At 41.2% G+C, this 24421-nt stretch overlaps 1 protein-coding gene across 11 annotated transcripts in view; it reads right to left on the reverse strand.

Annotated features, from left to right (window-relative positions):
- MAP2 (microtubule associated protein 2) overlaps positions 1–24421 on the reverse strand; it is a 241407-nt gene that overhangs the window by 164871 nt on the left and 52115 nt on the right. For all 11 annotated transcript variants that reach the window (XM_088669015.1, XM_060282211.2, XM_060282236.2 and 8 more), the window contains exons 2-3: positions 17848–17897; positions 1459–1529 (exon numbers count right to left, since the gene is read on the reverse strand). The gene's annotated coding sequence lies outside the window, so the exon portion shown is untranslated. The remainder of the gene's footprint in view (positions 1–1458; positions 1530–17847; positions 17898–24421) is intronic.

Genomic DNA, 24421 nt, shown 5'->3' on the forward strand with positions numbered 1-24421 from the left:
GTCCCCCAACCCTCCAGAGCAAATGTTGAGGGTACAGGATGGAGAAGAAGGAGAAAGTCCCATTGTGCAAGCAGATTTTGTTCTACACACAGAACAACTTAGTTGAATCCTACCCATGTGTCAGGGGGTTGTTGCGGCTACTGTCGAGTAAAGACGCTCCAGTCCGCGCTGTCTTTAAGAGTTTTGTTGTGCATACTATTTACAGTGCAGAGATAGCAGAAAACATGACCGCATAGTCACTTTCAGAACTCGGCAATGGTTTCCGTCTGCTTCGGGGCCAGGATAAAAGCCTGAGCACCCTGAAACGCCACCCCTTAGCCCTACATGTGGGCGCACGCCTCAATTTGGGTGCCGGAAGGAGAGTTCTCCCCTTTTGCTGCCTGGGCTCTGGCGTCTCGCTGAGCCCCTCATCTGCTGTCCCTCAATCAGAGCGGTGCCAAGACTCTGAGGCCTCTCTGAGCCCTTCCTGCCCGCTCTGTTCTCCAGAGCGTAGCAAGGGCTCTGAGGCCTCACTGAGCCCTCCCTCCATTCCGCTCCATTCCTCATTCCCTCCTCCTGATTCGCTGCTCGTGCTATCACTGGGCGAAGTGCTGGTCTGGATGACGGGGGGGGAGGCTCCCTGTAGGGAGTCCCCCTGACACCATGGTTTTATTGTTCCATGCACCGAAACCCTGTCAAATCATTAGCCTCCATCCAGACAAAAGTAGTTGCGCTTTGGTTCCTTTGAAATCAATGTGAGTTAAATTAGTGACAACTAATTTTTCACATTGATTTGCAAAGGCATTATTATTATTATTATTATTATTATTATTATTATTATTATTATTAGGGATGTGTGCATGGATGGCTTTCTGTGGAGCTTTTCACTTTTCTGTCCAATAGTTTTAGATATCCACAGATATTCAGCAAAGTCATTTTTTTGTTTTGTTTCAGGAACTTTAGGCATACCGTAAACTGGGTGTGCATTGGAATATGCATCAGATACAGATGCTGTCAACTGCTTTCAACAGAATATACATTCAGAATACAGTTGCACCTGGGAACCCAAACGGAATCGGTTCTGGAAGTCCATTTGACTCCCAAAACGTTCAGAAAACAAAGCACTGCTTCCAATTGGTTGCAGGAAGCTCATTTGAGTGCTTTTCTTGGAACATCTAAAACTGCAGCCATCAGTCACTGTTTTCCTTTCTTTTTCTGTACTCTGTTTTCCTTGTATGGGTATGTTTTGTTACTTGAAATTAAAAATCATTTTTATAAAAAGGAAATGTATGCATTTTGCATTATCCTATTTTGGGGGCGGGAGGGGGGCAGGGGGAGGGAGTCACTCTAAGTCTGTTTCTGTCCAGCAACATGCTACTAATCCTATCTACTGTTGGGGATTTCTGAATCAGGGAGTGTTAAAAATAATTATATGTTAATCGTCTTTCATCCTTACTACAGAAACTCAAACACACTGACCTGGTTGTAGTGTACAAGCACACTGTCCTCTGGATTAGTTGACAATGTAAAACACCGGTCTCTTCACCCAGCTGAAGAAGAGAGACATAAAACAGGGAAAAAGTGGAGTTAAAGCAACATTGGTATTAACCCTTGAAATCTGAGGGAAAGAAAATATTTTTAAGCTGCTTAAATAATGGTCAGTAAATCATCAAATAGAAAAGGAATCACAGTTATGTCAAAACAGAATTGTAATTCATAGGAAATATCTATTTCTTTTTTCCTACTTCTTTATGATGTTTTCCTATGTGTTTAAATTTCAATCAACAATTCCCAGAGAGACAAAATACTTCTGATAATTTAATGTAAAATATATGCAGAAAGGTGAGCATGAGCTATGTTGCTATATATTTACATGGAGAAGCTTGTAATGTCTGAGATTCCAGCAAGGATCTGCTGAAATATGATCAACAAGTGGAAAGGGGAAAGCAGTGAAATTTCCACAATTTTGAGGCTCAATATAAACCTGAGCTTCTTTCATGCCTTCAATAACCATGTAAAGGAGAGGATTTAGACAAATGCAGTTGCTGTACCTGCTAAATCCTCCCCCACCCCTTTCAACATGTAAACATTTATGACTCAGGATGTCCGTCCTGTATCAAAACTGGCAATTGGCCCCCAACATCAAGATGGGGCTTATAGAAACTGGCTTAGAGATATGTATAACTGGCCACATCATTTTCTGTACACTGCAAGGCAATATAACTATTTCCAACACAATATTTTGTGGTTTTATATGCCTGTTGTCTTCGTCCATGGAGTTTTCTTGGCAGGGATACTGGAGAGGCTTGCCAGTTCCTTCTCCAGGTGGATCACGTTTAGTCAAAACTCTCCACTATGACCTGGCCATCTTGGGTGGCCCTGCATGGCATAGCTCATAGCTTCTCTGAGTTATTCAAGCCCCGTCGCCACGACAAGGCATTGATCCATGAAGGGGAACAACTGATTGGTTCAAAATTGGGAAAGGAGTACGACAAGGTTGTATATTGTCTCCCTGCTTATTTAATTTATATGCAGAATTCATCATGCGAAAGACTGGACTAGATGAATCCCAAGGCGGAATTAAGATTGCCAGAAGAAATATCAACAACCTCAGATATGCAGATGACACAACCTTGATGGCAGAAAGTGAGGAGGAATAAAAGAACCTTTTAATGAGGGTGAAAGAGGAGAGCGCAAAATATGGTCTGAAGCTCAACATCAAAAAAACCAAGATCATGGCCACTGGTCCCATCACCTCCTGGCAAATAGAAGGGAAAGAAATGGAGGCAGTGAAATGGAGATGATGACAGCAGTCACGAAATTAAAAGACGCCTGCTTCTTGGGAGAAAAGCAATGACAAACCTAGACAGCATTTTAAAAATCAGAGACATCACCTTGCCAACAAAGGTCCGTATAGTTAAAGCTATGGTTTTCCCAGTAGTGATGTATGGAAGTGAGAGCTGGACCATAAAGAAGGCTGATCGCCGAATAATTGATGCTTTTGAATTATGGTGCTGGAGGAGACTCTTGAGAGTCCCATGGACTGCAAGAAGATCAAACTTATCCATTCTGGAGGAAATCAGCCCTGAGTGCTCACTGGAAGGACAGGTCGTGAAGCTGAGGCTCCAATACTTTGGCCACCTCATGAGAAGAGAAGACTCCCTGGAAAAGACCCTGATGTTGGGAAAGATTGAGGGCACTAGGAGAAGGGGACGACAGAGGACGAGATGGTTGGACAGTATTCTCGAAGCTACGAACATGAGTTTGACCAAACTGCGGGAGGCAGTGGAAGACAGGAGTGCCTGGCATGCTATGGTCCATGGGGTCACGAAGAGTCGGACACTACTAAATGACTAAACAACAAATTTTGTGGTTTCTTCCCTGTGTAAAATGGTGGTGCGGGTGTGGTAAAATGTCACAGTCTTAAAATGTTCTTTTGCTAACTGTAATTTCATGTTCTTTATCATATTGTGAACCACACTGTGAGGATGGTTGCCCTGAAAGGAGGGACAGAAAAATCTAATTAATAAAATCTTGAATTTAGGTGTCTGCATTTTGTGATGAGCTTTCGTGTGCATGCACACTTCTTCCAGGCTGTTCTGAAGAAGTGTGCATGCACACGAAAGCTCATACCAAAATAAAAACTTAGTTGGTCTTTAAGGTGCTACTGAAGGAATTTTTTTATTTTACTTCGATCCAGACCAACACGGCTACCTACCTGTAACCTGCATTTTGTGAAATATCAATAGATTATTATTTCAAATTCTGAAAAGGTATTTTGGTTTGAGCAGATCTTGTAGATGGGTGGTGAATTGAATCCAGCTGGCACACTGGAGTCTCTCTCTCTCTCACAACACAGGCCAACTTTGACAGAAAAACTAGGCCAGTCACCTATCAATCACCTGACATCAGGTGACAGCTTCAAAAGGTCTCACTCTCCATGCCAATCTGCACTGAGAGCAAGCTCCTTTGAAGTGCCAATCAGCTGATTGGCTTCCAGGCTGTACCTGCAAACAGCCATTTTCCCTCTCGGTCTACAGACAGTTTGGATCAGGGGTCCCCAAACTAAGGCCTGGAATCGCCTTCTAAATCTGGCCCACAGACAGTCCAGGAATCAGCATGTTTTTACATGAGCAGAATGTGTCCTTTTTTTAAAAAAAAATGCATCTCTGGGTTATTTGTGGGGCATAGGAATTCGTTCATATTTTTTTCCAAAATATAGTCCGGCCCCCCGCAAGGTCTACAGTGGACCGGCCCCCTGCTGAAAAAGTTTGCTGACCCCTGGTTTGGATTCAAACCATGCTTGCAAACAGAGAAAGGGGAGGGGGATCCTGACTGAAGGCATCATTTGAATCCAAACCACACCTGCAAATGGATTTTGAAGACACACTCTCAGGTAAGGGATTTGCAAGTGCCAGCAATCAGTTGTTCATCAGTGCTTGGAAAGCCCTGCTGCTCATTTGATCAGCTTAATGGCTGGTCTTGCAAAAGCACGGGGTAAGTCGGGCTTTGCCATCTTTTCCTGCCCTGATGTTCTATATGACATCAGGTGTAGGGCAAGTGAGTGCGGCTTAGCAAAAAAAAAAAAAAGCCAAAAAAAGGGCCAGATATTCCACACAGAAGATGTACTGCATGCTTTATTTCACACGGTGGCTGAACACCATTTTCATTTAACAGTGTTTCTATAAAATGACATAAGATGGGAACTGCCCCAGAAGGAACTGGAAGCAGAAGGAAAAAACTGTGGGGTAGACAAGAAAGAGGAATATATATCCACGTTTTGTTTTGGACCATACTGATCTAAAAAGAAGATAAACTTCAACTTATTTCGAAAGGGGGAGGTGCTTCATCTGACGAAAGGTTCCTCCCCAGAGCAAAAGACACATGGCACAGTCTTTATACCTGACAACATGCACAAGCATACCAGATTTTGCTCTTCCATTCAAACACTCTCAGCTAACAAGAAACTAATGGGTGAAGTAGCCCTTAACTGAGAAATGTTCACATTGCTAAAAACAGCAGATCAGGCTTCACGTGCCATAAAAGAAGCAATAATTTTGTATATGTATCCTCAAATTCAGTAAATGTAATTCTGCAAATGGGATATAATATAGAATCTACATTCTATATTCTGTATAATAATCTAATGCACTAAAATAGAAATTCTGTCTTTTAAAAGGTTTGCTTTCCTTTTTATAACTAATGTGCATTCAGCAATGCATGATTTGGGAAAGTAGGTTGCCCCAGGATTCTGAAAATCTTTTAAAATTATCCTAATCAGCTGATAATTGTTCAGGGTTTAACAGCGAATGAGTTCTCAGAAAGAGGGCAATGGTAATAACTGAGGTCACATGGCTTAGTTGCCTGCCTCAGCTAAAGAAGCAGATGGCTTTATACTGTATTAGCATCTGAATAAGAGCATGAAGTTCCTAGCTGAGACATGAAGGCAGGGTGGGGGGGTTATAAGTACACAAGACAAACATAATTTCCATTCCACATAAGATGCTGACTTAGGAGCTATTTAACAAGCAGGTTTGTAAGAATCTTACATGGGCACTATGAATGTAAAGCACATCTTCCATTTCTGTAAGCTTGGGAAACAATAAGAATTAAGGAAGATATCAACTGCCCGGGCAATCATAACTGAAAAGCAGAGATGAAGCAATTTTGGAAAACTTTTTAAAAAAGAAAACCTCTCCATTTAAAAGAGCTTTAAAGGTTTGTGCTACAGGTTATGGGCTACTGGACTGTTGGCCAATGGAATTACCCTGTCCATTGTCCCATGCTATTGCCACTCCTTGAATCCGTCTCAGTACAGAACAGAAATACAGAAATTAGCAACAGTATTCAACAGAATGCCTGTATTCCATAAGGGGTAGCAATTACCTTCTCCTGGCAGCTGGCTCTTGGAGTGTGCACATTGCGCAATGTGTAGCATTTTGTTGGGGACACAATGAAATTTAGGCCCCGTCTGCACTACTCAGTTACACAGTATCACCCCAGATTAAACACTCATGGCCAAAGAATCATGGGAGCTGCTGTTTGTTAAGGATGTTAATAGGTGAGTTCCCCTCACAGAGCTACAATTTCCAGTTTCCTGGGAAGAGGGATTGACTCTTAAACCATGCTGGAAACTGTAGCTCTGAAAGGGGAATAGGGGCCTCCTAACAACTCTCAGCACACTTAACAAATTTCACTTCTCGGGATTCAAAATGCTGTAATACTGCTTTAAATGTATGGTGCTGGTGGGGCCTTACCTCTGAGTAAACCTGCATAAGATTAAGCTGCATTGCACCTTTTCACTGCATTATTTTCACCATGTAATTGGCTCTTTTGCCACAGAGTGCCATTACTAACACTGGGGGATAATTTACATCTTGTTCTTTATGCAAGTGAGACAGCTAATAAATCCCATGGTGGAGAAGCATCCCAGAGGGACCACATGCTGTGTAATTACAGACCATAGTTACTGCATTAGTCTTGGTTCCTCTGCCCTCCAACAAATAAGAAGTTGAAGAACAAGAAAACCCAGGAAGAGACATTAAATGTTAATTATCAGGTACGGCACTAATTTAAATGTCTGGCTACTTTCTTGTTTGATACATTGCCATTTCTCATATTCAGGAGATAAAAGGTATAAACCTCTTTCTTACAAGGGAGCAAACATCGACTTTGTTTAACAGAAAAGCTTGCACATTTCTTCAATAGTAAGAGTAAATTCAGTATCATGCAGCAGATTGCATCTTTTTTTTTTCTCGTGGGAGGCTCTGAGGTATTTTATGAAAACCGTGAGACACACAATCAATCAGCGATAGAAGCAATGGACAGAACACTAGTTCTAATATGTCACCTACTCTATCTCTCCCTTTTGTTCTCCGCATACACATTTTTTGCTTCTGCATTCACAGGATTTAACAGAAGTCAACATATGCAAATGTAAACTGATGAAAATTTGGCAGCAGGGGAGGGAATCTGACCGTAATCTACCAGAAAAAGGAACCAGAAATCTTTTTTTTTCAAATAATATTTATTAATTTTCAAACATTTTAACACAAAAACAGGAAAAAGCAAAAATAAAACATAATCAAAAAAGAAAAACGAAAAAACACATCAATTCATTACATTAACTTGACATTGTGCAACCTATAATTCATTAATTAATCCAAATCTAACTTTATTTTCCCATCCATCTCTAATTCTTCCTTTAGCCTCACAATTTATACGCCAAAATTTTCCCATACATTCAAATGTTATTTCTTCTATCATAATAACCTTTAACCGCATTTATCTAATTCTACCCCCCTTCCCCTGGACTCTGGATCTCCCAGATGTATCAACATTCCGTTTTTGGACCATCTTAGTCAATCAGAAAATAACCCATTGTTACTCCTCACCCTATTCCCACTCTTTCGCCACCTGTCCACCACTCACCCTTCTTTGTCGCCTGCTGCCCCCCCCCCAATTTTCTAACTGTAGCACAATATCATCCAGCTATGTTTCCACTTTCCAGCCCTATCTCAATTTTTTTCCCAATTAAGCTGAGGCCCCAGCATGGATCCTGCCCTCCCTCTCTCACTGGGAGGACATTATTCCATGCTGGCTCTTCTTTGAGGACTCCTTGATTCAAGCATAAGTCTTGTTCCCCCTCTCCCACTGGGGGAACAGTATTCCATACATCTTCCTCCTCTTTTTTAAAGAACCAGAAATCTTAGTGAATGTTGTATCATGCTTATTCCCAATGGTTTGAAGCCAGAAAATGTTACACTGAATGTCACACACATATCTCCAAGATTTCTTTGTTAACTCTTTCAAAAGGTGTTTTTTTTACAAAATATGAAGGAAAACATAAGGAACGCCAATAGGTTTTAGGGTGTCCAACCTGTTTGGGATGGTGTTGCACCATAAAAATCAGGGTCAGAGCTTGTGTGTGCTCCTGGATCCATCACTGCATCCAGAAGCTCATGTAGGACGTATAAAGCAGGGGTCCCCAAACTTACCCGGCTTTGGGCCGGATGCCCACTGTGCCGATTGTGTAGTGGGCCGGAGGGTGGGGGAGCGTGCGCGGGGGCACAGGAGCGCATGCACAAATGCTATTTCTGGCACACTCCCGACCTGGAAAGCGCGGGAAATAGCTTGTGTGCATGTGCAGAAGCCTCCTCCGACCCGGAAGTACACCGGAAATGACGCTTGCACGTGCGCACAAGCTATTTCCGTTGCTTTTCTGGGTTGGAAGTCTGCAGCCGTGCCGTACCGTGCCGGTAAGCGCAGGCGGCGGGGGTCCACGGGGGCCGCATAAAAGAGCCTCGGGGGCCGTATGTGGCCCCCGGGCCGTAGTCTGGGGACCCCTGGTATAAAGAGTGCCTCTTAGCAGCTTTGGTTGCTTCACCTGCTGAAGACTTTCCTTGAAAAAAATGGACCGGCCACTCTCATTCATGCCGTAGTACAGGGAGCGGGGCAACCTATGACCCTCCAGGTGTTGCTGAACTATAGCTCCCATCATCCCTGGCCATTGGCCATGCTTGTTGAGTCTGGTGGGAGTTCAACAACATCTAAAAGGTCACAAGTTAGCCAACCCTGCCTCAGTCGCATCTAGCTGGGGCAGCTGTAACGAGCTATATATGAATTTTCCAATGAGGTATAGTTATGCTGAAGTCAGTATGGACTGGGACAAGGTGTATGAAGATCTTTGTTAGTATTTTCCACTGCCGCTATTGCAGAGGGTCACGTGATTAGGTGAGTTCATTTCTTATCACTGTGTGTGTGAACGGAAGTCAAGACGACAAACTGCTGCTTTTGCTCTCTGTCCAGCTAAGGGCTAGAGAGGATGTGTGAGAAGGAGCTCAAGCAAAATGCCATGTTTCTTTTGTTTCTTTTGCTTATAAATAATAAAATACTTGATGCCACAATTCCTACAAATTTTGCTTTCGCTGACTCTGCTAAAACGCTTTATATCATGCACATGTCTTTTAGATGTGTGCCGATGCTTTCTACGGGACTCTGGCAAGATGCACCTCCCGCCACTTTTATCCAGTCTTAATTCATTGGTTACCCATTGGCTTCCAGGCTCAATTCAAAGTCCAGGTTTTATCTCTGAGTTCCCTAACCAGTGTAGAGCTATGACATCTCAAGGACCATCTTCATGCACAAGTACTGATCTGAACATGTAATTGAAGCCATTCTCTGTTTCCTCCATCATCTGAGGTACAGCAAGTAAGATGGGACTTTTTTGGGTCATGGAGCCACAATTGTGGAATGGTCTCCTTGTCCCCAACATTATTGGCCTTCCACCATCCAGTTAAGCCATGTTCAGACCAGTTGGTGGTTAACGAAACTGCTGACCTCAAAGTTAACTGATCTGATGATAGTTTACTTGACGTTTCTTTCTTGTTGTTTCTTCTCTTTTCTGTTTACTGTTTTATGTATCTTGATGTTTTATTGTGGATTTTAACTTGATTGCTAGCCACCTTGGGAGTCTTTTTTAAAAAGGAGATAAATTGTATTTTAATTAATATACAAATAAAATAGGAGTGGGTGTGTTTCAAACTGTACTGGGTTCTTTGGCAAGGGAAATAAACAAAATCTAGTAAACTGGAAAGAGCTCTATTTTCTTATAATACTCTTATTATGGAGGCTGAATGCTGTAAAGGTAAAGGACCCCTGGACGGTTAAGTCTAGTCAAAGGTGACTATGGGGTTGTGGCACTTATCTCTGCTGTAAACCATACACCTCTGTCCCCTAAATATATTTTCACATGGCTGCAAGATATTCTGATTCAGTGTGTGCCCCTCCCATTTTAAAAAAATCTTATTTCATTTGAAGTAAATGAGATCCACCTATAGACGCTGAGGACATAGGGCAAAATTATCCTGTGGATAAAGTTTTTCCATGCAAATATAATGTGCTCAATATTGTTTTACCTTGGGGCCTACTCAAACATTCTCTCTCTCTCTCTTTTTTCATGGGAACATCTCCAGGAATCGCATCTCCAGGAGTCACAAACAGTTTTTGAAAACCCACCTCAGCTGAGGAATTCTAGTTCAATTTCTGTTATCTCCAGTTAAATATTATTAGGCTGCAAAGTTTGTTAATCTCTTGCCCGTCAGATCCGATTGAGACAGTGCTGACAAGGTGGAGCAATAGTCCAACATCAACTCTTAATTTGCTCTGCAAATTTCACCATTAGTAAATCTGCCTAAAAATTCTGAGACTGTTCCTCAAAAATGCTCCAGTGAAGCAAATCCAAAGCTTAAGTACCTTAATTCTACAAAGGATGTTCTGTCCTTGATTCTTAAATCGGTCATCTGTCCTTAACTCCTTAGGTGGCAATTTCATGGCTGTGAAAAGGATTTATTCATCTTTCAGGTAACAGATATGCTACTTCCTGATAAAAACTTGACTAACTAGTTTCCTTCAAAAGAATGAATGTCATTGTGCATCTTTTTAATGTGGAATGATCACAAATAGGCATAACATCAAATACTTTGCTTATCAGCATACAGTCTTTAATCTTGCACAGGACTTAGACTGAAAACTTATAGGGGGTAGAACTCATCCTTTAATTACATACTATGTGTAGTATATAATTAACCATCTCCTTGGGGGAAAGTAATCTGTTACATGTAGTTTGGAAACTTAAGTGAGGGTATCTAGATATAAATTAACAGAGTATCTGGATTGGAAAAAATGTGATTATTTTATCATCCTCTTTGGGAGGGGTTTTCATAGAATCATAGAGTTGGAAGAGACCACAAGGGCCATCCAGTCCAGTCGTTTTGTTCTCAGTGGTACCTAATGCATATTAAATACTATTACCAAAATTGGGCTGTAAACCATTCATCAATGATGCTCTTCAAAGGTAGATAAAATGTTTGTTTCGTTTACTCATTTGAAGGATTACTTAGGGGAAACTCTGCTGACCAGTCCAGTTCTACCAGCCACAGCACTCAGGAAGCATGTCAAGTTTTGGGCATAGTGATATTTAATTTCGCTCTGAAGGGGGAGTGCTAAAATCCAAGCCCCACAATGGTAGGGCACCTGACTTTAGCCCTTTGCATACACAATGGAAAGGACATGCAAAAAAAAAATCTGTGGTAATATCACCATTCTTTTCAGGACTTTTGTTTGCTGGTAACCCTTGACATTCCTTGGATTCTTCACTTTAGGAGGCACTTCCAAAGTTACACTGACATTTGGCTGAAGGCTCAGGTTGGTGACCAGAGACCACAATACACACAGTTATGAGTCTCCTGGGTACAGTATACCCCTAAGCTCCCTCCCATCTGATAAAGACTCATCAACTCACAGAGCGTTAGCCAAAATTAGGGAGGAAAAGTTATTTCCTAAGGAAGAGCACCCCCTGTCCAGCTTCAGTCAAAGTGCAAGACTAACCGCTACAATATTCACTGCTACCAACCCTCCGTTAGTTTCACAGCTAATTAACACCACACCATCCTTCTAAGCTTACTAAATCATTGGCGCTACATTAAAAATATATTTTTAGATGGTGTGATTTTATTCATTCTAACTTTATAAATAAAACTCTCTCTCTTTCTCTTAAGTAAGAATAATATGTAAATGACAGCACAAGAAACTGACGGAAAATGTTTTGGGACCTTTTAGTCTTGAGAAGGCAGAAAAGTGACTATTATTATTATTCTTCATTCTTTATGCTTGCATCTAGAGCCTCTTACCAGCATCTGTATTTTGAGTTGAAACTTTCTTATGTATTCAGATCATTTTCTCTACAAGAATGCCCAGGGGGAAATCTAGCTGAAGGGGAAACAGCCTTCACTGAGTGCTTGTTGCATGAGCAATCCTCAACTAGGTTCCATGATAGAGAATATGAAGGCTCTCAGCCAGTCAAGAACAGCTTTATAAAATAAAAACACCAACCCTTCACTCGTAGCCTCTGGGATTAAAGTTGATTCCCCACTTATAACTAATCAATGCAAAGTGTGAGATGACTCATTCTTTGCTTAAAACTGAATAAAATTTGAAGCCCTTAAAAAAAACACCTTTCGTGGCTTTATTTCAAACTTTAGAAGCCATTTCATCAAATGATACTATATTTGGAAGTCAAAGTGGGATATTGTGCGGAAAAACTTTCTAAGTTGTCCTTTACAAGCAAGGAAAAGAGGAATTAAAAAGGAATCCAATCCAGGCCTGTCTTGGTTTACCTCAGGTTTCCTGAAGAATCATCAGGACCTTTTGATAGTGAGGACTTTCCATGTTCATGCAAGCTTCCTTGTTAAGAGTACTTCTACAGGGCTCATGTCCAGAGCAACCCCAGCAAAGTCTGGGCTGGGTGAAAACGCACAAGCTCAGGCCCTGCAGCAGGAGAATGCAGGTGCTCAATATGGATGGAGGATGGAGGAACGTGGAAAGCTTTCTCAGGCCAATGGCACAATATAAGCAAAACACACTGTTAACATCCTTAAACGTACACGTGTTGTCCCGTTTTTCATCTGAGAAATGAAATTCTGCTAGAAACCTTTTCATGGCACAGGCAAGAAAAAGTATCCTAGGAATTCAGCTTGGCAATAAAACATTGAGTGGGGTGACTTTGAAAAATCTCCTTCAGGTGGTCTTCACTACTAAAGGTAAAAAAGAGAGAGGCATGGGGGAAAGCCAACATTTTCCATATTCCAACCAGAACTAAGATCACCTAAGGATATTTTGTATATTCCGGTGAGAAATGCAGGAACAAATGTGGTAACAGGCTAACAAAATAACATGGGCCAAATGGGAGCAGAACTTTTACTACAATATTAAAAGAATGCTGAATTTCCACTATTTTTATTTTTCCAAAATACATTATAGAGGCTGTTAAAAGGAAAGGCAAAATTAAGCAACCCAGGATCACTGTGAAATATTTTGCAACTTAAAACCTGAGAAAATATTGTAAGAAGATGACTCCTTGAAACTCACCAGCAACCTCTACCTTCTAGAAAGCAACTATGGGAGCAAACAACATGGGGGGGGGAGGCTTATCTCATCCTGGATCCCTGGTCCTCCACCCCATTGCACCATCCAACTACTCCCTTGCAGATTTCCATGCCTCTTTTGTGGGTGAAAACTGTTGTTTGATATTTCATAGGGGGCCACTTTAACACATATAAGGAGTGGCCAAAGAACTATTTATTCTCTCACCTCACAAAGGTATTTCCTAATAATATTTTTTGCTCAGGGAGGTGAATCACACCACATTTCCACAAGACACCTGGTTCAGCCCTAAACCACAAAGGATTAAAATTACCTTTGGAGTTTCACCACAGACTCCCCATGTGACCTCAGGGAAAGTGAAGTTGATAAAGAATTGCATTTAGGAGTCGGAGACTAATGATCAAATCACCGCTCAGCTCTGGAGCTTCTGGCATCCTGAGGGAAGTCACTACCAGAGTGCAATGCAGCTTCCTTGGCTGTTTCAAGACTTAGCAGCTGCTCTGAAGTCCCTGAGATGCAAAACATAATTTTTCAAAAAGAAAAAAAAACACCCCACAAAACTTCAAATTACCTGACAATTTAATTTTCAATTAATATTTATAACCTGGTTGAGTAGTCAATGCATTAACTCATTAATTTAGCATTCTGTATGTTGCTTCGTTGATTTGCAACAGAGTAACTTCAGTGAATATTGAGATATCACATACTGGTACTCAATTCTACATGCCAAGGTTAAATACCAGTTCAACCTCTGCATCCACTTTCAAAGGGGAAATGACAATGCAAATTATACGGTACCATCCAGCTTTACTGAAATATTAGAATGATAGCATGGCCATCCATAGGATTTTTTAAATTTCTTTTTGGCGGGTGGGGGGTGCATTTTGTGAACAGAGTGATACATTTCAAGTTGAAACATCAGCCTGCTTGTGCTTTCAAGGAATCCACAAATGCTGTAAAACCACAGTGCACAACAACTTTTCCATCAAACAATGAAAGCTAAATGAAAATCTATATTTAGTCATTCTGTATCTGAAAGTCAACCCTGCCCTACTCCCGAGGCGATGAAGCATGCAAAATACATTGCAATGCACTCTCGAGATGATAACCTCTTGAGCTGCACTAGTCTTAAAATACATTAAAAGTACAATTTGAAGACACTCAAAAGTCATCCTAGACCAACGGCTATTTCAGGTTCATTCTTCTACTCTTAACGCCAACAGCTTGACAAAATAAAACAGCCATCACTTGCCTTCAATGGAGAAATGGGTTGTATTCTATGTGAGAGGAGAAGGATTCTAGACACTTGGCGCCACAACCCAAAAGGCCATGTCATAGGCAGCCCTTGATACACCTCCTGAACAGATGGAACTGGCAGCACGGTAAGTATCTCTGCTCTTCATCTGCAGAGGGATTAGCAACTACAGTATTTTCCTTGACTACTGGACTCTGTGTCTCTCTGTGTGTAATCTGAAGTTGCCTCTAAGGACTGGCAAATTCTGAAGCTTAAAGGTTATATATGGACATTAAAAATAAGAAGAACACTTACATCACACCTGCTTCTCAGCAAAGCAGAAGAGGTGCTTCTGAGCCAAGGTAATAATGATTTATGAGATTTCATATCTTACAAATAAACGTAAGGTGAACACCAGGAGGCCCCTACACCACAAGGGTCTTCAGTAAGAATGTTTTGATACTCTAGTCCATGAGTCTAAGAAATGGATGAAACATGAGTGGAATTCAGTGCAAGGCCAAGTGGGATATGCTTACACAGAATAAGGTTGACTCTTGCAACCCTCCAGAGCAGATTGAGGGAGCATGGGAGGAGCACTGGGGGGGGGGGAGAGTCCTGTTGCACGAGCAGACAGTATTTCACACATGCAGCAGTGTGGCTGAATCCTGCCCCGCATGAATTCTTCTTGCTATTGCAGTATCTCCATATGACCTGAAACACAGTTTCCCAAAGTTCAGTGTCTGAGAGCCAAACATGGCCTCACATTATTCATGCAATTGTGGGGTGGTTGCATATGCCTTGCCATAAAAGAGGAAACAGATCACCAAAACAGAGAGTAAAAGAAGACCCAGATTTGGATATGCTCAAGCCTTTTTTTCCAACCAGAGCTTGCCAGAACTCAGTCCTGGCACCTATCAGGTGGGCACCATTGCCATTCTAAGAGAATGAGGGAGGCATTCATGGTGAGTTCTGGCGCCTCTTTTTCTACAAAAATAGCACTGCAATCCCTTCAGAAACTGGCATGACATGGGTCAATGTCAGAAGAGGGCTTAAACTGCTCGTGATGACAACTTCTAGAGATGGAAAGAAAGGGACTTGAATGGATCCTGGCTTCATAAAATGTGAGCCTTTAAAATGCAATGGGGGTGGCAGAAATTTTTGAGGGGAAAGCAAGCATCTATGTCTGAACCCTGTAAGAACATTCTAAGTACAATGAGAATGACAATGTGAAAGTTGTTTGATGCTTAAATCATTTTCTGCATTGAACTGATATCTAAAAATCTAGACAACAGAATTCTTATTAACATTTTACATTTGCGTTATTAGTATTTTACTAATTTAGTATCTCCAACTCTTTCAATACCTCTTTGTGAAACATTTATAACTCCTTTTGGAAGGAATGCATAATGATTACTGCAGCAGTTTACTGCAGACAAACTCCCTTTCCCACACAAACCTGTCTTCTTCTTATGTTATCCCGCTTCTTATGTGTGAATTGCATACTGGGAGGCTTGATAACTTGACAAAATTAAAAACCTAACATCTCCCCAAGAAACTCATCCAGTGTGAAAATCTGTATCTATTTGTATTTCCCACAGGCAAACCAAAAGCTAGCTAGCACTGCAGGACACAGAGGACACACCATGAATGGGCCTCAATTAGCCTTGAGAAGTCTATGCACTTGGTTAAAAATTCAATGACAGGTCAAAAATAACACACACACTTTGCTTTTCTTCCAGAGGGAAGTGAGAAACAAAAACATGTATTTAGAGCAAAAATATAATCAAGTGGTTGTATATCTTAATTTTTGTTATTATTTTGACATCCTGTCAGTCTAGTTGACATTCTGCTTATTACTGTATAGAGTTTTTACCCCTAGTCTACCTTAAGGGGATGGGGCTTTATCAAAAAGTAACAACAGATATCTAGGTTTTGCCTTTCTGTCAAAAGTGATCCCCCCCCAATTTATTTTGTAAAATTTCATCTTAGCGTCCTGCACTTTAGTTTCCAGCCTCTATGCCCAACTGACCTCTGCAGCACACAACCCTCTGCCACTTGCAGAAGGTACCTGTTAACAAGCTAGGGATTTTCCAGCTTCAGCCATGCACACTGCATAAACCACAGTGCTCCTGCAATCGCTGTACAACCATGTTCGCAGAAGAACTTGGAACCATCCGCTTACCACTGCACAAGTGCCTGCCTATTCGTGTAAAGGAACAAAGCCCTTACGCTAGATAGGAGGAAAATATCCCACTGAACAATACACAGATATCAAGTTGCTAAAGAAATACAAGCTGAGTATCTGCTCATCTGCAACCCACATACATGTTCCACAGAATCGCTTCAAAAGCTTACATAACAATCAAAAGGAAAACAAGGTCCCAAGAAATGGGAAACCTATGATCCTACCAGTCCCAACAGATACCAGTATAACTAACACATACCCCCAGGTATTTTCATTACTCCAATTTGCTCCAACCTTCAGCTTAGTGTAATGAATGCAGGGCAGCAATGTACTCACAGCTCCGCCATGTTTCACACATTCAGACATTTGCTACAGTAGCAGCTGAACTGATCCAAGCCTATTTTGCACAATGAGATGCTGTCAGCTTGAGTCATGCTACCTCCTAAAAAGGATGCCTGAAAGTTCCCTTTATATGATTCTGGTGCACCAGTAATGCAGTTGAAATTTGCCTGTATCAAAAATACCGTACTAAGTTGAGATCAACAAGTTTGTACTGTATTTCTAATGGAGCTTCTGGTTCTTATTAATGTATTCTCAAATAAGCTTCAGCATAAACTTGGACCAATAAAAGGTCAGAACCCTGAACAAATCCATCCTGTCGCATAGCTGACAGAATGTCTACCAGCTCTTTTGCTGGAAAACATTCTTGGCAGCTGTTCACCCAAATCTGATAAATGGTAAGAGAGCAACATGCTGTGTTTTGGATTCAAGCTACAGCATTTGACTCAGCGTACCCAGCTTTTTAATGTATTTAATGGAAGCTGGGAGTAAAATAAGGTCTCTCTGAAAGCAAAAGTATTTGTAAATCAATCAATCAATCTGCAAACTCCCTGTGGGAGTTTTTTTTTCTTTGAAGTTTGTGTCCCATTCCAAAACCCACCCACACTTATTCTGAGTCAACAATAAGTTCAACATTTTACACACACACAAAGAGAGAGAGAGAGAGAGAGAGAGAGAGAGAGAGAGAGAGAGAGAGAGAGAGAGAGAGAGAGAGAGAGAGAGAGAGAGAGAAAGAGAGCTCTTTTTGTTTGTTGAATTCAGAAGCTCATGGCATGGTCCTTTTGGAATTGCAAAATCACTTATGCTTACAAACATACACAAAATAGCACCTCAGACAGAAGCCTAGGCTGGACATTTTTGTGCCTTACTTATGGCACAATATGACAGAATATTTAGGATGCAATCCTAGGTACCCTTGTCTGAGAGTATGTCCCACTAAACACAGGGGGACTGACTTCTGAGTATGCATGCACAGGATTGATACATTCTGCATCCTCACACGATACATTCTTAGAAGGAATTTCTTAAATTCTTTCTCTCTCTTTGGTAGCATTGAGATCAGAGCTTTGTAATGAAGAACATGTTCTAGATCAGTCAGACCTCCACAGAATATTTTTACACTGCACAGTGATAGGGCTTATTAGACCATCACAAAAAAGATACCTACCTTTGTGTAGATTTGCCAGCCAGTGAATACCTCGGGAGGTTTTCTACAGTCTAAAAGAAAGAGAGGGAACCTTAATTAAAGTTAGAAACTGAAAATACTCATATGGTCCAATTTTCAGACATGCTGTGTCAGCATTTAAGTGATAAAGGCAAAACGTAGCAAAGACTATACTAGAGGGGGGAAACACACAATGTTATACTGCGTTGTATATGACACGGCCCAAATGAATATAATTTCATAAAACAGAGGCAAATTGTAATACCAGACAAGAAACAATGCCCTTCTACATCTTTAAAGGGTACAGTCCAGCGGCCTTTTTACTCAATGCAAACGGATAAGCAGAATGATCATGTCAAAGTAATATAGTACCTGGGGTATGTTGGGTATTGCAAGGACTACAGTCCTGCTCCCCCAAGAGCATTTCTGTTCTCTCAACCATGAAAAATTGCTTTACAGTAATAATAATAATAATAATAATAATAATAATAATAATAATAATAATAATTTTTTATTTATACCCCGCCCATCTGTAAGTAAGCCTACAACCTATGTGCATTTAACTTGTGCGCATTCAGCAGGGGTTGGCATCCAGGAAAAAAAGTTGTAGGCTTACTTACTGAAAAATGTAAGTTGCAGGCTTACTGTACAAAATCCTATGCATTGTTGTAGAGCCCACATAATATGACTTTTAGTTCAGAAGGAAACCTTGCAAGCAGGGAAAAAAAATTCTGTAGAAATGTGACAAGTCCTTTAACTTTCAGCAACCTAACAACCACAGATGCCTCAGAAATTTCAAGAATTACGTTGATTCAGTCAGTCTAAAGAAACCAACACCCAAGGCAAAACTAAGATGAACCTTGCTGTAATAAAACACAGTCCGTGTCAATACTTCTGACTCAAAAAGCAATTAGTCTCTTCAAATATGCTGGCTTTAAAAAAAAAACCAACCCAAATATATTTGGGCTAATTGAATTACAGGTGGTTTTTTGAAAGACACACCCTGTTAAATTCTTGCATTTTAGTTTTTGCTGTTGTTCCTCTTCCCTTGCATCTTTTTTGTGAATCCTGCAGGACATTTTGGCCAAACAGTATAATGAGCAAGAGCCATTTTCTGTATAAACACACCTACTGTCTCTACTTGCCAGGTTCAGTCTCCCTTTCCAATCCCATTCTTTATTTTGTAACCATGTTTGCCTTGGGGGGATGCCTTGTTAAAAAATAATTCGTGTTAGGTTCAGAGGTATAGCTTGCTCTGCAGGCACTCTAAAAGGGCTAAGCTGGACATGACTTTAATTGTGTGCTTAACCATGTCTTTTTTGAAAGAGAGAAGGAGAGAGAGAGAGAGAATCAGCTGCAGTACCTACAACCCAAATTAGGATCATAACACATGGGATACTTTCCTCATGGTATTTCTTAAGATGGTATTTCCACATTTCAAAACTCATTTTCAAAGTTGGCCTGTTCCATGGTCGAACTATACAGTACCTTGCCCTGCAACATTTCACAAATGAAAATAGGGGCAGGTGTGCATGAGGCTAGGGGTGGGGTTTGGGAACCCAATCACATTGTTTCTTGTGACATCCAAACTGGGAAACTGCAGCTTAAGTGCTGTCTAGAAACCAGGATGACATATCAGGAGTTGTGGTCAGCTCTCCAAACACTGTTTCCCACAGGAGTCCAGGAAGTCTCCTCTAATTGGGTATATATACCACGTTAAGGACGCAGGTGGCACTGTGGGTTAAACCACAGAGCTTAGGGCTTGCCGATCAGAAGGTCGGCGGTTCGAATCCCTGCAACGGGGTGAGCTCCCGTTGCTCGGTCCCAGCTCCTGCCAACCTAGCAGTTTGAAAGCATGTCAAAGTGCAAGTAGATAAATAGGTACCGCTACAGCGGGAAGGTAAACGGTGTTTCCATGTGCTGCTCTGGTTTGCCAGAAGTGGCTTTGTCATGCTGGCCACATGACCTGGAAGCTCTACGCTGGCTCCCTCGGCCAATAATGCGAGATGAGTGCCGCAACCCCAGAGTCGCTCATGACTGGACCTAATGGTCAGGGGTCCCTTTACCTTTACCACTTTTTCAGTACTTGATACCTGGTGTCTGTACTGATTCCAGCTTCAGCTGCTATATTACCTTTACCACTTTTTCAGTACTTGATACCTGGTGTCTGTACTGATTCCAGCTTCAGCTGCTATATAAATGCATGGTAAACTGTGGAGAGGGAATTAGGGGAAGGATGGGAGAGGTAATCCCAAAAACCAGGAAGTTTAGAGAGTAGCGCCCCCCCCCCCAGACTAGGCTCCAAAAAAGTTGAAATGAGAAGTTTGGAGAAGTACTGTTCAAGGTTGCTCAGCACTTGATAAAATGAAAGGTGCTGAAGATCAAACCTTCATGGAGATGCATTCCTATAGACCTTGAAGTTTTGGTCTCATTCAGCGTAAAGTAGGATACCCATCGATATGCATTCTAAGAAAACCTGGCAGCCTATAATCTCAAGCAACATTTTAAAGTAGAAAATGATCTTATTCTTATGAAACTCATATGTAGTTCTGCTGCTACAAGTGGTATGACTTTGATTTTAAACCTGCAGGCTTAAAATTAGAATCAGAGGTAACAGCAGCTATATGTACAAACTTTAGTTTATGCTTACATATTTGTTTTTAATAACAAAGGTTTGTGCAAAACTTCCAGAAGAGGCAATTGACGATGTGTTCTAAGTCAATTTCATTTACAGATGAAATCTGCTTTTTCTCCTTTCTTAATGAGAAACTTCTAAAGGTGCCCATGTTCTTCTGTTAAAACTGAGTATGAGCAAGGCTATAACTACAAGCCTCTTCACACAGAGATATGGTATTAATCAATGTTTTATTAGTCTGCAAGAGCGAACACGGGCAGAAGTACTTAATGAGGAGTTACACAACTCTCCAAAATCCTGTTCTCTTTCTCCAAATTAATTCCTAAGGGCCAGACCATCTGAAACATTTAATTCACTGCAGAATACAGGTAGGTCTATGAATTTACCCCATGTAAGAGTCCAAACTAGGCTTGTCATTCTCCAATCTCAATGGGAACTGCAACAGACAATCTCACTGTTTTATGCGTCAGCTTAATCAAGCTACAGTCTCCTTCTGCTACCTTTTGTACTTGTTAATATCCTTCTTACCTTTTGCTATGGTACCTTCTACTCGCATATTAATCTCCTTGCTCCCTTAAATCATTGCAGATTCTATCTCTGTCTAAAACCCTAAGAGACCAACTGCCAATCAGTGTAGGCAATACTGCACTAGTTTCAGCCAATGGGGTGACTTGGTATAGGCCAGCTTCAGCAGTGGTCAAGGATGAAGGGGACTGTGGTCCAACAACATCTCAAGGGCACCAAATTGTAGTTAGACAGACAGACACAGCAAAGATACTTTGGCTGCACAAAGAGCAAAACTGCCAGAAGTAAACTGAAGTACCAAAGGACTCCAAAAGATGTCATTTTGATGGCTGTGGTTCAAGTCCCAGTTAGGGCACAATTATCTTGGCCAACTTACTTAAGTATATGGCTTTTAAAAAGCAAAATGAAAAAGCAAACCACCAGAGCAACCACCAAGCATTCATATGACCCAGTTTTCAGTGTTCCCATCCAAACGATATCTCCGCATCCTTCCTGAATCTCGCTGTAAAGTATTTATCAGGTATTTATCAGTAGTGTTTTAAGTTTCTTAACTGAGCTATTAATTAATTTATTATCTGGTCACAATGTTTCTGTGATTGAATGCAAAGAGGCTGATGCAATACACATTACACTTGAAGAAAGCCACAGGAACAGTTCTTAGAAAGAATCGCTTTAGCATCTTAAACACAACAACGGCAGTCCAGCAGAGCTGATCCATGTACACAGAAGGGCTTCCTTGTTGTTGACTACGGGGAGGGAAAGACACCACAGTGCCCTCAAATTATATATTGTGGAAAACTGCCCTGAAAAATCCAACACAGCCATACTTAATTTCAAAAGGAGAAACTTCTCAGACATGAGAGGATTAGTGAAGAGGCAGCTAAAGCGCACGGTTGTAAGGGGGTCAAATCCCTTCAGGAAGCTGGGCGGATATTTTATGAAGCTGTAATAGAGGATCAAATAAATGCATACCAAAGATTATAAAAGGCACAAGCAAGTCCAAACGGATATCATTGTGGTTAAATAGCGGAGACAATGAAGCTATGAAAGGCAAGAAGAAAAATGGAAGTCTTTATAAAATGAAGAAAATGGGGGGAAGGGACTGACACTCTAAAATTTAAAATAAAGAATTTGAGTCAATCCACTCAACATGCAAAATTGTGTCAAAAGATATCCATATAACTGACAAAAGATGATCAGAAAAAGCGGGGGCGGGGCAGAAAGGCAGCATTAAAAATGTGTATATAAGTCTAAAACAGAACTGGGAGATGTTGACAAAAATATAGAAGCCCTCATATACAGTATTTAATTCCTTCACCAGGCAAGTCATTCAGATCAGATCCCAACCTCGCAAAGAGGTGCAGGGATGGCAGGGTGGTGTGAAGAGCCGAATGCACTACACCACACACACACACACACACACACACACACACACACACACACACACATGGCTGGGGCCATTGCCCCGGCAGCCCCACCCACCTCCATGCTACATCCCTGGTGTGAGTCCTCTTCCAGGATTTGTGCTCCTTTGGATAATTGGAAGACACGGTGGAGACTGTAATAGCTTTAATAAATTTTATTTATTCACATATTTACACCTTCAGTCTGCATGGAAGGAGTCCAGATCTCACAGCATGGTTGTTTCAAGGCTGGTTACCCACAGCTGTGCAGACTTGGAGTCCAAGGCATCTCTCCCAGCCAGCCTTCAGCCATCCTGCCCAAGATGGCTCTCTCTCTCTCTGTTCTCCCCGCTTCTTCTTCCCAGAACACTTTTTTTGTTTGCTTGCTTTATTATGCATTTTGTGTTCTTTTGTATTTTTAATGTTGTGAACCTCCCCGTGATCTTTGGCTGAAGGGTTGTATTAAACAAACAAACAAACAAATATAAAACATAGATTAAGAAACTACTGTAAAACTAATAAAAAAATTCCTTCAGTAGCACCTTAAAGACCAACTAAGTTTATATTTTGGTATGAGCTTTCGTGTGCAAAACTAATGTACTGGATAATCATAGAATTTGGCCTTGTTACTGTTGCAATGCAGTACCATAGGCATGTCACCATCCCTCAGTTTTCAAAATGTAACTGTGGCCTACCTCACAAGATGGTGAAGGGGATAAACGATGTAAAGGACAAAGGCAGTTATCCTGTAGTCAACGTACTTAGGATTAAGAGACATTGAACTCACTAGGCTTACTACTGAGTAGATATGTGTAGGATTGATCAGTAATAGGAGAACAGACTGGTATTCATTACTCTTTTACCCTTGAGGGAGCCATTGCTTGGTGGGCAACTCACAACAGAGAATCATAGAATTTCAGAGTTGGAAGGGACCGTGGGGGGGGTCAATGTCATCTAGTCCAACCTCCTGCAATGCAGGAAACATTTTGCCCAACGTGGGACTTGAACCCACAACCCTGAAGTTAAGAGCCTCTTGCTCTACCACCTGAGCTATCTCATCTCATACTTCACATACTGAGGTATCAGGTTGAGTCTCAAGGCTCTTGAGTTTAAAAGGATATTGGGGAGTCCAGGAAAGACCTCACTATGTCCAAGACTTCACAAGTGACTACCAATCAGAGTATACAGTACTGGGCCAAATGGCTGAGAATTCAGTCATAAAATGGTGCTTAGGCAGGGCTTTTTTTCTAACTGAAACTCAGTTCTGGCCCCTCTCAGGTTGGCGCCATTGCCATTCTAAGAGAACAGGGGAAGTGTTCATGGTGAATTCCAGCACCTCTTTTTCTTGAAAAATAGCACTGTGCTTAGGCACACCATAGTCCATTGCTATTCAAACCTCACACCCTCAAAAGCAAGGAAAAACAAGACCTCAGAATGATCATTAAGGTTAAAGTTATTTATATATTTTTCATCTTTTTCTTAAACTAGAAATCCACTTAAATTTAGGAGTCACAATGTACTTAAAACACACAAAAATACACTCAGGTTTAATGTAATGCTTTCCATTTGTAATACAGACCTAAAATAACCTACTTTAAGTATATTCCCCCCATGGGGATGAGAAGGTAACAAGTATAGGAATGAGTGTGTATAACTGCAAAATTTACATGTGTATAGAGGAATGACAGTATAATTGCAGTTAAGTACAACATGAGCCTGACCAAACTGCAGGAGGCAGTGGAAGACAGGAGTGCCTGGAGTGCTCTGGTCCATAGGGTCACGAAGAGAGGACACAACTAAACGACTAAACAACAACAACAAGAGTACTGATTGAAGAAACAGTGAAGTCCAGTGAAACCAAATACTGCTGACCCCTGCAGGCATCAAGAAGAGGAAACTACATGAGAAGAGGAGATGTGCAGGAATTATTCAGAATTAATGTCAAAGGGCCCAGTGTTTCTAGCAGAGCTATACATATTGACTTTTAACTCCTTCTCTCCTATTTTACTCATTG

This window comes from Zootoca vivipara, chromosome 1 (assembly GCF_965207765.1).
Source record: "Zootoca vivipara chromosome 1, rZooViv2.hap1.1, whole genome shotgun sequence".
Classification (NCBI taxonomy): Eukaryota; Metazoa; Chordata; class Lepidosauria; order Squamata; family Lacertidae; genus Zootoca; species Zootoca vivipara.